Source organism: Bos taurus, chromosome 2, assembly GCF_002263795.3.
Source record: "Bos taurus isolate L1 Dominette 01449 registration number 42190680 breed Hereford chromosome 2, ARS-UCD2.0, whole genome shotgun sequence".
In the NCBI taxonomy this organism is placed as follows: domain Eukaryota; kingdom Metazoa; phylum Chordata; class Mammalia; order Artiodactyla; family Bovidae; genus Bos; species Bos taurus.
The window spans coordinates 20,077,446-20,091,646 of record NC_037329.1 but is presented as its reverse complement, the minus strand read 5'-3'; the positions used below and the strand labels follow the sequence as shown (position 1 = coordinate 20,091,646).

Here is a 14,201-nt window from a genome sequence, read left to right as displayed (position 1 = left end):
AAATGTGTTGCAAAAGTCATCTTTGGATGGAGTAGTTAGTTTATTATAATGATGATACTATACAAGGAAAATTAAAGCAGTAAGCAGCAGACAGTGACCCTTTCCTCTTGAACCCCAATGATCACTCCACTCGTGTCAGCTTTATAGTCCAGGTCGACTCAACTGGGAGAGCAGAGGGTGAGCTCAAAGAAAGAGGGGATCTTTTCCCGGATTTGTGGAGCACAATTCAGAGCTTCCTGGATCCCAGCATCCTTACCTTTGCAGTTGAAGAATTATGGGGGATTGAAAGTTTAAGACTCTATTTTTTCACCAGTGCAGTAAAATGATATAAATAGCTGATCTTTTTAAGGTATATCTTACAATTACCTTGTTCTTTTCCCATTGCACCCTCCATGATTTAGATACACAGATAGCCTCCCCATTATGTTCAGCCACTTCCCAGCAGCAAGATGCCTGCCTTGGAAGAGATAACTATTAGCACATCTTTAGCTGTCCAATGTTGAGAAGATAGTTACCTCCCAAACTCATGTCTGAACCAGTTCGGGAATGATTTTGGATTCACTTGTGATGTCCCATGTCCCGGTGACAGTCCTGGGTGCCTTGTCCATTGTGGTGCACATCTCCTACTTGTGATCTAGCAACCTCCCTGGTCTGAATTTACCTTGATCCCCGCAGTATCCTCCATGATATTTCTGACCCCATCGTCAGTTACTACAACTTTACCCTTGACAGGGCTATCACTGTAGAGCCAAGAAAGAAAATCTGTAGAATTCTTGTAGGTATCAGAACATTCTTACTCTCCATCAGACCGAATCAGGTCAGGTTTCTACCTGTTAACCAGGTCATACAACTCTGGCATTGTTCTCACACTGAAAAATGCTGTCATTTTGAAGCCATTTTTCTTAAAAGTAGGTAGAGTGGATGGAACCATTGTAAGAGTGTGATGCAGTCCATACCTGCATGCTCCTCTTCAGGACAGCTGCTCCCAACTCAACTCACAAAACACAATGGAGGCTCAGGTTCTCCAAGTTCTAGCTCTAAGACAAAGGACTCAGCCAGTTTTTGAAGCCTTGGTGATGTTTTGTGGTCAGAACTGTATATGGGGCTTCCCTGGTGGCTCAGAGGTAAAGAATCCACCAGCCAGTGCAGGAGACTTGGGTTTGATCCCTGATCCAGGATGCTCACACATGCCACAGAACAGCTAAACCCATGTGTTACAATTATTGAACCTGTGCTCTACAGCCCGGGAGCCATGACTACTGAGACCACATGCCACATCTACTGCAGCCTGCGTGCCCTAGAGCCTGTGCTCCAGAACAAGAGAAGCCACTGCATGAGAAGCCCCTGTCCCGCAACTAGAGAGCAGCCCCTGCTCGCCTCACCTATAGAAAGCCATTGCAGCAACAAAGATCTAGATAGCCCAAAATAAATAAATGAAAACTATTAAAAAAAAAAAAAAAGACTATATATGGAGCCTGGAAGAGGCGAGCCCACTTCTGGTGGAAGAAGGTGTGGTGAGCCGTCACCCTGAATCCACATAGCTGAAGCCAGGGGGTGGTTATTGTGCATGACACACTGGTACTGGGGCAGCTGCTCACCCTTCCAGTGTCTCCAGAAGCACGCAATGCCCCAGGCCACTCACCCCAAATGTTGCTTGTCCAACCAGCCTGGAGCTGAAGCTCAATTCACCAGAGGTGCAGCTGTGAGCAGCCTGCACTGAGCCCTGAGCACCCACCTGGCCCTCCCAGCAGCAGCCACTCTCCCGCCACCCCATCTTGAGAGTGGGGACACCTGTCTATTAAAATTGACTTTTACTTCACCGATCCTAATGAATGGGGCTTGTTTGGAACCTGTCTCAAGCAAAGGAAACGTTGTTATGTTCTGTTTTAAGGAAAACAGGACCAGTATAGTGTTCATGGAAAGTAGATGAGGTGGGCTGCAGAAATCAGGAAGTATTAAGAGCACCATGGCCCAGAAGTCAGGGAGGGTGAAAGTACAGGCCAAGCGAGGCAGTCGTGACATCTTCCCCACTAATTGATACCTGTCAGAACGTCATTAGCTAGGGTCTCCAGTTTGGCCGTCTGGGAAATAGTGGGGTTTGAAAGAACGCCAGCATAGGGACCTGGGAAAAGCTTAGCTATATTAAACTGCCCTCCAATTCAACTAGAGATAAAACAAGAGAGGAAGGAGACATATCTCCAAATTCAATTCTCCTATCTTTGCTTATGTTTTATGGAGAACTTATGTCATTCACAAAAGAGATGTAGTTTCCCCAGGGGAGACAGCAGGTGTACATTTCCTCTCAAGGTTATTTAATTGCTGTCAAGAAGACATACGATTAACAAAAGCAAATGCTGGAAATATGAAGTAAAGACAATTTTAAAGTTGTTTATATAGTTGATTACAGTATATCATACACTGTGTTTATTTGCCATAAAACTGTCTATCACAGGCTGTCTCCACACCTGTGCATTCATACTAAACAGCCCACCGCTTAGCTGTGTGGAAATTCCCAGCTGAGACAATGGCCAGTGCCCGGCAGAAGTGGCTTTTTCCTGTAATGTCTCAGTTACCCCCCGGACACCAGCTTCACGCCAATAAAGGTGGGGCCTGAAGCCTGCCGACCCGGCCTAAAGCCTGTTTTGATGAGAGCCCTTTGAGCATTACAGAAGGAAAGCAGTAGGGACGTGACGGACTTTGGGGATCCTCATTGTTCTTTGTGAGGTTGCTGCTCAAAGTGAGGCCTACTGTCAGGGATGTGTTAGTTACTGTTTGGAGATGAGACGAGAACAGAGTTGAGAGGAAGCATTTAGAACTGCTGGGCTTCCTTGGGGGCTCACAGTAAAGAACTCACCTGCAATGCAGGAGATGCAGGAGACGTGGGTTCGATCCTGGGTTGGGAAGATCTTCTGGAGGAGGGTATGGCAACCCACTCCAGTATTTTTTCCTGGAGAATCCCATGGACAGAGGAGGCTGGAAGGCTACAGCCCATGTGTCACAAAGAGTCAGACACGACTGAAGCGACTGAGCACAGCACAGCGTTTAGAACTGTTGGCAACCATGTGGCAGCTTAAGTTTATTTCTGTCGAATCTAATTAAAAAATGGGACTTGAATTTTGTGTACATTGATTTTTATTCCATTTTAAGTTATTTTTATTGCATTTTATAAAATATTAGGCTGTAACAGACTGGAAATGAAAAAAGAAACAGATTTTTCACCACACATAGTTTGAGAAGGATTGCTTCAGAGCAAAAACCCACATGCATGCTACATCCCAGGGTTTCACTTTGACACTCTGACACTCTGTCCCCAAGGGGCAGCCAATGGCAAAAAAAAAAAAAAAAAGTGGATTTAAAAAGATGATCTCCCAAAGGATCAAACGGTCCCTCATAAGTGAGAAGCAAGTATCTAATCTAGTACACATGTTAGGTCCATGCCAAAGGTTGGTATTCCTAATGAAACCAGCCCAACTGATCCCCTGTCAGAACATAATCCTTAGGCTTTTCAATAATACTAGTAATAGTAGTAGTAGAAAGAGTAGCAGCAGCTAAGATTTACAAAGGACTTACCATGATGCAGATACTGTCCTAAATACTTTATATATACAAAATATCAAATCGCTTCTCTCTCTCTGGAGTAATATACAGTCTCACCTATACATGTACCAAAAGAAGTATAGCATCAAGTCTGTTTACAATGATTCCTTGTACAGCTATGAAAATTTGCTAACAACTGACCTCTTTTTTAGGTATTTCAAGACATGATGCCATGTATGCTAGAGACAATTATTAAAGACTAGAAACATGATGCCCAGGAAGTAAGAGTTTTGTGTTCAGATATCGGGCATAGTGCATAGCTGGAAAAAAATTTAATACTGAAACAGCATTCAGTTTGAGAAAAATACAAGGATATTTTGAACTACATTTTCCTTTTTTGTTGTTCCATTTGGAAATTCTCAGGCATGAAATGGAGATAAAAATATAAATGGAAGAAGCAAAGACAATGTAAGCCAACTCACATCAGAGCATAGAACATCCAAGCTGAAGTCTTCCACCTGCAACTTTTCTCCCCACAACCTGGCTGATTTTTTGAAAAGATAAATAAAAAATTTTAAAACCTTTAGATAAACTAAATAGAAAAGACTCAAATAAATAAGACCATAAATGGAGGAGACATTACAACTCTTACTATGCAAATACAAAGGATCACAAAAGACTATCACTGTTATATGCCAACAAATTGGATAACTTAGAAGAAAAAGATATATTCCTAGAAATAGATGACCTACCAAGACTGAATCATGAGGAAACAGAAAATCTGTACTGACCAGTAACAAGTAAGGAGATTGAAAAACCTCCACACAAAGCAAAGTCTAAGATCAGATGGTGAATTACACCCAACATTTGAAGAAGAACGCCAATTCTTCTCAAACTTCCCAGACCCTGATGCTGGGAAAGATTGAAGGCAGGAGGAGAAGGGGCGACAGAGAATAAGATGGTTGGATGGCATCACTGACTCAGTGGACATGAATTTGAACAAGCTCTGAGAGATAGTGAAGGACAGAGAAGCCTGGTGCACTGAAGTCCATGGGGTCACAAAGACTCAGACACAATTGAGTGACTGAACAACAGCGTCTCAAACTCTTCCAAAAAATTAAGAGAAAGGAGCACTCTCAAAAACTTGTTTTATGAGGTTAGTATTATCCGGATAACCAAGCCAGATAAGGATACTACAAGAAAACTAGAGACCAATATCCTTGATGAATCAGTTCAGTTCAGTTCAGTCACTCAGTCGAATATTGGTACATAAATTCTCAACAAAATACTAGCAAACCAAATTCAATAGCATGTTAAAGGGATCATATACCATGATCAAACTGGATCTATCCCTGGGAGTAGTTCAGCACACACACATCAATAAATGTGATACACAACATTAAAAGAATGGAAGATAAAGATCAGATGATCATCTCAATAGATGCAGAAACTGGATATAGAAAGAACATATTTCAACATAATAAAGGCTGTATATGACAAACTCACAGCTAACACATCTTTTTTCTCTAAGATCAGGAAAAAGAGAAGAATGCCCACTCTCACTACTCCTATTCAACATAGTACTAAAAATCCTAGCCAGAGCAATCAGGTAAGAAAATGATATAAAAGCCATCCAAATTGGAAGGTTAGAACTAAAACAGTCTTTTCTTCAGATGATATGATCTTCTATATAGATAATCCTAAAAACTCCATCAAAAAACTGTTAAAATGAATCAGTGAATTCAGTAAAGTTGCAGGACATAAAATTAACATACAGAAATCAGTTGTGTTTCTACACACTAACAATGAAAAATTTCAAAAATAAATTAAGAAAACAATTCCATTCACAATAGCATCATAACAATAAAATACTTAGAAATAAATTTAACCAAGGAGGTAAAAGATCTGTGCACTGAAAATTATAAGACTTTGATGAGAGAAATTGGAAACACAAATAAATGGAAAGATATTCTTTGTTGATATTGTTTAAATGTCCATACCACTCAACTCATCTATAGATTCAATGCAATTTCTGTTAAACCGCAATGCCATTTTTCACAGAAATAGAAAAAAATCCTAAAGTTTGTATGGAATCACAAAAGATCTCAAAACAATCTGAGAAAACAAAGCAGAAGCCATCATTTCCTGATTTCAAACTATAGCACAAATCTGTAGTAATCAGAACAGTATTATACTGGTATAAAAAATAGACACAGATACCAATGGAGCAGAATAAAGACCTGAGAAATAAACCCTTGCATGTACAGTCAACAAGTATTTGATAAGTGAGCCAAGAATACTCAATGAAGAAAGGATAGTCTCTTCAATAAATGATGTTGAGAAACTGGGTTGACACACAGAGAAGAAAATTGGACCCCTATCATAACCACTCACAAAAATTAACTCAAAATGGATTAAAGACTTAAACATGAGACATGAAACCTTATAATTCTTAGAAGACAACAGAGGTGGAAAAAACTTTGAAATTGGTCTTGAAAATATTTCTTTAGATTTGACATTAGAAGCACAAACAACAAGAGCAAAAATTAATAAGTGGGACTATATTAAATTAAAAAAACTTCTGAGCAGCAAAAGAAACAATCAACAAAATTAAAAGCCAGCCTGTGAGGTGGCAAGATATTGGCCAATCATGTATCTGCTAAGAAGTTAATATCCAAAATATATAAAGAACTCATACAACTCAGTAGCAAATAAACCAAACAATTAGATTAAAAAATAAACAAAGGACCTTCTGAATAGACAAATCCTTTTCACAGAAGACTTGGTGCATGAAAAGATGCTCAACATAACTAATCATTCAGTTCAGTCCAGTTCAGTTGCTCAGTTGTGTCAGACTCTTTGCGACCCCATGAATCACAGCACGCAAGGCCTCCCTGTCCATCACCAACACCCAGAGTTCACTTAAACTCATGTCCATTGAGTTGGTGATGCCATCCAGCCATCTCATCCTCTGTCGTCCCCTTCTCCTCCTACCTCCAATCCCTCCCAGCATCAGAGTCTTTTCCAATGAGTCAACTCTTCACATGAGGTGGCCAAAGGATTGGAGTTTCAGCTTCAGCATCAGTCCTTCCAATGAACACCCAGGACTGATCTCCTTTAGGATGGGCTGGTTGGATCTCCTTGCAGTCCAAGGGACTCTCAAGAGTCTTTTCCAATACCACAGTTCAAAAGCATCAGTTCTTTGGTGCTCAGCTTTCCTCACAGTCCAACTCTCACATCCATACATGACCACAGGAAAAACCATAGCCTTGACTAGACGGACCTTTGTTGGCAAAGTAATATCTCTGCTTTTAAATATACTATCTAGGTTGGTCATAACTTTCCTTCCAAGGAGTAAGCGTCTTTTAATTTCATGGCTGCAGTCACCATCTGCAGTGATTTTGGAGCCCCCCAAAAAATAGTCTGACACTGTTTCCACTATTTCCCCATCTATTTCCCATGAAGTGATGGGACCAGATGCCATGATCTTAGTTTGCTGAATGTTGAGCCTTTAAGCCAACTTTTTCACTCTCCTCTTTCACTTTCATCAAGAGGCTTTTTAGTTCCTCTTCACTTTCTGCCATAAGGGTGGTGTCATCTGCATATCTGAGGTTATTGATATTTCTCCCGGCAATCTTGATTCCAGCTTGTGCTTCTTCCAGCCCAGCGTTTCTCATGATGTACTCTTCATAGAAGTTAAATAAGCACGATGACAATATACAGCCTTGACGTACTCCTTTTCCTATTTGGAACCTGTCTGTTGTTCCATGTCCAGTTCTAACTGTTGCTTCCTGACCTGCATGTAGGTTTCTCGAGAGGCAGGTCAGGTGGTCTGGTATTCCTATCTCTTTCAGAATTTTCCACCGTTATTGTGATCCACACAGTCAAAGGCTTTGGCATAGTCAATAAAGCAGAAATAGATGTTTTTCTGGAACTCTCTTGCTTTTTTGATAATCCAGTGGATGTTGGCAATTTGATCTCTGGTTCCTCTGCCTTTTCTAAAACCAGCTTGAACTTCTGGAAGTTCATGGTTCACATATTGCTGAAGCCTGGCTTGGAGAATTTTGAGCATTACTTTACTAGTGAGTGAGATGAGTGCAATTGTGTGGTAGTTTGAGCATTCTTTGGCATTGCCTTTCTTTGGGATTAGAATGAAAACTGACATTTACCAGTCCTGTGGCCACTGCTGAGTTTTCCAAGTTTGCTGGCATATTGAGTGCAGCACTTTCACAGCATCATCTTTCAGGATTTGAAAGAGCTCAGCTGGAATTCCATCACCTCCACTAGCTTTGTTTGTAGTGATGCTTCCTAAGGCCCACTTGACTTCACATTCCAGGATGTCTGGCTCTAGGTGAGTGATCACACCATCGTGATTATCTGGGTTGTGAAGATCTTTTTTGTACAGTTCTTCTGTGTATTCTTGCCACCTCTTCTTAATATCTTCTGCTTCTGTTAGGTCCATACCATTTCTGTCCTTTATTGAGCCCATCTTTGCATGAAATATTCCCTTGGTCTATCTCATTTTCTTGAAGAGATCTCTAGTCTTTCCCATTCTGTTGTTTTCCTCTATTTCTTTGCATTGATTGCTGAGGAAGGCTTTCTTATCTCTCCTTGCCCTTCTTTGGAACTCTGCATTCAGATGCTTATATCTTTCCTTTTCTCCTTTGCTTTTCACTTCTCTTCTTTTCACAGCTATTTGTAAGGCCTCCCCAGACAGCCATTTTGCTTTTTTGCATTTCTTTTCCATGGGGATGGTCTTGATCCCTATCTCCTGTACAATGTCATGAACCTCAGTCCATAGTTCATCAGGCAATCTATATATCAGATCTAGTCCCTTCAATCTATTTCTCACTTCCACTGTATAATCATAAGGGATTTGATTTAGGTCATACCTGAATGGTCTAGTGGTTTTCCCCACTTTCTTCAATTTAAGTCTGAATTTGGCAATAAGGAGTTCATGATCTGAGCCACAGTCAGCTCCCAGTCTTGTTTTTGCTGACTGTATAGAGCTTCTCCATCTTTGGCTGCAAAGAATATAATCAATCTGATTTCAGTGTTGACTATCTGGTGATGTCCATGTGTAGAGTCTTCTCTTGTGTTGTTGGAAGAGAGTGTTGCTATTATCAAAAAGATAAGAGGTAAGCTTTGGCAAGGATGTGCATAACATGGAATCCTTGCACACTGTTGGTAGGAATGTAAATTGGGGCACAGCCTATGGAAAATAGTGATAGAGGTTCCTCAAACAATTAAAATGATCATATGATCTAAAAATTCTGCTTCTGGGTGTATATCCAATGGAAATAAAATCAGGATCTTGAAGCAATGCCTGTACTCCCATGTTCACTGTAGCATCATTCACAAGAGCCAGGATACAGAGACAACCTAGGTGCCCAACAACAGATGAGTGGAAAAGGAAAATGTGATATGCAAGGAATTACAGCCATTATGTTGGCTATAATCTGTGTTCTAGTATAATCAGTAAAAATACTGAACCATTATGCTGTATACCTGAAACTAATACATTACTGTAAATCAACTATTGTTGTTGTTCAGTCGCTAAGTCATATCTGACTCTTTGCGACCCCACAGACTGCAGCACTTCAGGCTTCTCTGTCCTCTCTCCCAGAGTTTGCTCAAACTCATGTCCATTGGTTCGGTGATGCCATCCAACCATCTTATTCTCTGTTGTCCCCTTCTCCTGGCCTCAGTCTTTCCCAGCATCAGGGTCTTTTGCAGTGAGTTGACTCTTCACATGAAGTGGCCAAAGTATTGGAAGTTTAGCTTCAGCATCAGTTCAGTTCAGTTGCTCAGTTGTGTCTGACTCTTTGCGACCCCATGAATCGCAGCATGCCAGGCCTCCCTGTTCATCACAACTCCTGGAGTTCACCCAAACTCATGTCCATGGAGTCAGTGATGCCATCCAGCCATCTCATCCTCTCTTGTCCCCTTCTCCTCCTGCCCCCAATCCCTCCCAGCATCAGAGTCTTTTCCAATGAGTCAACTCTTCGCATGATGTGGCCAAAGTATTGGAGTTTCGGCTTTAGCATCAGTCCTTCCAATGAATATTCAGGGTCAATTTCCTTTAGGATTGATTGGTTTGATCTCCTTGCTGTTCAAGCAACTCTGAAGAGTCTTCTCCAGTACCACAGTTCAAAAGCATCAATTCTTTAGTGCTCAGGTTTCTTTATGGTCCAATTCTCAGCTATACTGAGAGTATATCAGCTATACTTCAATGAAAGAAGAATATACGGTACATATATACAATTGAATATTATTCAGTCATGAGAAAAAAGTAAATTGTGCCATTTATGACAAGATGGATGAAACTTGGGGGCATGCTAAGTGAAATTAACAGAGAAACATAGATACTGTCTGGTATCACTTACATGTGAAATCTAAAAAAGCCAAACTCATAGAAACAAAGAGTAGAATGGTGGTTATCAGGGGCTGGGGGGTGAGGTAAATGGGAAGGTGTTGATTAAACTTTTAGTTATAAAATGAAAAACTCTGGAGGATCTAATGTGCAGCATGGTAATTATAGTTAACAATATATTATATACTTGAAAGTTGCTGGGAGTAGATCTTAAATGTTCTCACCACAAAAAAGAAATGATAATTGTGTAAGGTGATGGAGGTGTTGGCTCACACTGTAGTGGTCATTATTTCACAATATATGTGTATCAAATCAACACAGTGTACATCTAAAACTTGCACAGTATTTTATATCAATTCTGTTTCAATAAAACTGAAAAAAAAAGATACTTTCTTTATTGGTAAAATGACAATCTGTGGGGGGAAAAACCCACAAAAATATATTTCTGTGATCATGTCCTGTACACTGGTTCTTGCTGCCCTGAATCAAATGCTTCATTAAATGACTGTTATAATATTATTGCTGATCTCCTCTCTTTAAAATATATACCCAACTATCACTTTATCTTACAGTCCTTCTTGGAATCTGAAACCATATATTCTAAGGATATTCATGAAAAGGAATTTTTAAATTTACTGTTTTACATAGACTGGATTGCATGCTTGCATGCTCAGTCGCTTCAGTCATGTCTGGCTCTTTGAGACCCCATAGTCTGCCAGGCTCCTCTGTCCATGGGATTCTCCAGGCAAGAATACTGGAGCAGGTTGCCATTTCCTCCTCCAGGGGATCTTCCTGACCCAGGGATCAAACACACATCCACACATCGCCTAAGTCTCCTGCATTGCAGGAGGATTCTTTACCCATTGAGCCGCCTGGGATTGGGTCACTATAAAATACAATCTTTTTTGTCAGCTCCCTGTAGCCTAGGCAAAGTATGTCTTTTCTCTCCAAGTCCATATTGTTGAAAAACTTACCTGGAGCTGCCCCCAAACTGGGTCTTGATGCTAAAGTGCACTCCTAGAAGTGCAAAGATAATGTGTAAAAGAAAAAAAAATCTGTCAGTGATGTAGATGAAAATGAATGTTAGAGCAATTCCCAGGCAGCAGAGAAAGAACTCAGTGTTTACATAATCCTAATGTGCATACATGGCTTCTTCATATTTTCCTGCTAAAGCTCATCTGGCTTTGCTCAAGACTTCAAATGCAGTGACTTCTAGGCAGCACCTAATATTTATTCATGCCACTGTAAGAGCATCTTTGCAGTTCTTGCCAAGGTCTGTCATAGAATATGTTTATCCAGCTGCATGGCAAAAACATCATACATAGCCATCATTTTACTCAGTCACCTTCTCAATATTTTCTTCTATGATTAAATTAACTCATAAATATTACACCTTTAATGCCGGAAAGCTATGGTTCATCCAGCCAGTTGAATACTTGTTTGTCCATTTTCTAATGGCACTCAGTCATTTCATTATAGAGTCTGAAATAATGAAAATCATTGCATTTACTTAACATGCACAATAAACAGAGCAGGACCCATCTATGAGCTCCATTATTATGCAGTGCAAGCCTGCAGAAGAAATTTTGTAGGAAGAACTGTAGGGATTGTGTTGAAAATGGTTTTGGTAAATACAAGCAAACAAGCTCTGATTGCGTAATGCATAGGATAGAAATGCTGACTCCATTTGCAACTGGCACAATTTTTTGCTCAACCCTGGAGGGTTTCAAATAAATACACACATCTTGGTCTTACTTGTACTTAATTCATTACCAGACTATGCTCATGAACCTGGTAAGCTGTTACCAGGTACTGTGGCATTTTTGAGACTCTTTCCTTTAAACATCCACACTCAGTCTGTTTTTTTTTTTTTTTTTTTAAGTATTCATCTCCATAGTAAAAGGATGGGAGCTTTGGGCAAGAATCTGCTGTGCCCTCCAAGGCTGACCTTGGTGGCAGCAGCACAATATGCTTCTCTATCGATATCTGGCCCTGGAGGCAAGAGCCACCTACCACAGGAGCCTTATCAAATCACCTTCTGAATGACATATTTATAGTTGGCACTGCAGGGCAGTTAGCTTTTCTAGAATTATATCCAAATATTCTCCATCATTCTGGGAATAGCCTTGGTTAGCAATTGCTCATAATGTCAATGCTTTTGGAAACTTTTTACAGTCATTTTATTGTTTTTATTTCAAAAATAAAACTTAAAGGAGCTTGAAAAGTAGGTTTTTAGATGATCACACGATGGCCTGATTTCAGTGGTTTCAGTTCTGTGCATTTTACTTTATGTGCACCCACTGAAATTAACCAAAATTAATCCATATTTGAACAAAGACTGTGGATACAAACGAGCCCTAACTTCCTAGCTCCTCGGTGTACTACGCTAGCTGAAATGTTTGGAATGCATTGGCCCTGGGAGGCGAAGAAGTTATAGCAAACAACATATGGGCTTTAAAATCTGGAACTATCCAAGACAGAACAAGAAAGCTATTTTCACTTTCCTTGTTCCCCCCTTTTTTTCCCTCCAGAAGATGAGTAATTACTAATCACATTTTATTTTCATCTTTAGAGCTGCACCCCAAAAAAGCCAGGTCAATTTAAAACTGCTGGTGAGTTTGCAGCCCTGTCCAATGATTACCTAATGCATTTGTGTCATCTGCTTTCCTTGTTGTGTGAAAACGCACGAAGGAAATGTGTTAAGTCCAGTGAACTGTTCCCGGCTCTTTTATTCACCTTTCAGCATGCTAGTTCCTTCCCTTGGCATTGATATCATTATGCATTTGTCAAAGGCAGACTCTCACTTCAGGGGCCTTTATTATGTGTGACATTTGGCAGCAAATTTTGCCACTGGGGTTTGCTTATATCCTCTGTATGTTATTGTACTTTTTTGGCATTCAGTAAATTCCGTACACCCACTTCTTTGATGTTCATTCCAGCCCCTAAATGTGGAAACAATGACTGAAATTTTGGATCAAAGCATCTCATAGATGACAGGCAACACAACTCTGATTATTCACTAGAACAGAGGGGATCTCCCCTCCCCACCTCCCCCGGCTAAGATCTAGGCCAGTAGTCCCTCCAGGAACAGCTCTGACTTCCCTAGTGCTAAGGCACGAGAGGAAGCTAAAGAAAACAAGTCCAAGGTTTTAGGAAAAAAGAGACTCCACTAAACAGCTGAAGTGAAGCTCATGGCCATTTCTAACTGTAGGGAAAGCTAACAACAGTTCCAGTTGGTCCTCCCATTTCTTCCCATGGGTCATATTCTAGTCTAGCACTTCTAGGGGCCAGGATTTTTTCAGGTTTTGGAAAAGTCTCTAGATCTAATTTCTGTATAACGTCAGCTATACAAGATGGCCTAGATTTTTTTTTTTAAATACATATTTAAAAGAAGAGGTAAAGGGGTCCAGGGATTAAGAAATTTTTAAAGTAATTGAAAAAACCCAAAACTACCCAAATTTCAACGAGTTGCTTTTGCAAACTATAATTAGCTGTCTGGAACAGTTTTCAGTGTTTGCTTTTGCTTTACTCCTGGGATCCCAGTGCAAATAATTACTTCATTCAATTTATTTCACAGGTCAACTTTGACTCATAAAAGCATTAAAGCAGGTAACCCCCTAGGGGTGTTGGGAAGACAGATGAGCAAATAGATATGGAACTGTCGTAAGCACTTTGGAGGGGTGGGGGGGAAGCCACTTTATAAATCCAGGATATTTTATGGTTATGTGTTCACTCCATTTGGTATCCAGAATGTGCTAGTTATAATTAATACACAATGTTGGGAACTATTATAAATGTACCATACTCTTTTTAAATAGTGAGGAAGATAATTGTGTTTGAGAAATCTCATCCTGTATAAATTAGAATTCCCAGTAGAGTGCCATAATTGAGAATAGGGCTGAGTGCACTGAGTGGAGAAGACAGTCATCTTAGCGTGATAGCATGTGTTCAACCAAAAGGTGGAGTGCCAAGAAGGAAGCGTGAAAGCCCTTAAAATACCAGTTTCAGCTTGCCCAAGCGGGAAGCTTTTACTGCCCAGGCGTATGCAACAGTGACATCCAGCGGTTGTGGAGATAATTACAAGTGAATCTCATTTTAAAATATAAAATGTTTTAAATTATAATAAAATATTCTGTATGGTCAAATGTTGTCTAGATTCTTTATCTGGCCACAGTGTAAGTCAATAATTCAGGCTGGATGCCAAGTGAAACAAAGTTCACTCTACTTCCTAAGTAGTTTCGAAAATCTGTTTTGTTAAGTGTTATTTTGATGTTTTTTAATTTACTAAAAT

At 40.1% G+C, this 14,201-nt stretch overlaps 1 pseudogene; it reads right to left on the bottom strand.

Moving 5' to 3' along the window:
• Positions 1–226: 226 nt before the first annotated feature.
• Positions 227–1,774, bottom strand: LOC100140646 (tissue alpha-L-fucosidase-like; annotated as a pseudogene).
• Between the last annotated feature and the right edge of the window lie 12,427 nt (positions 1,775–14,201).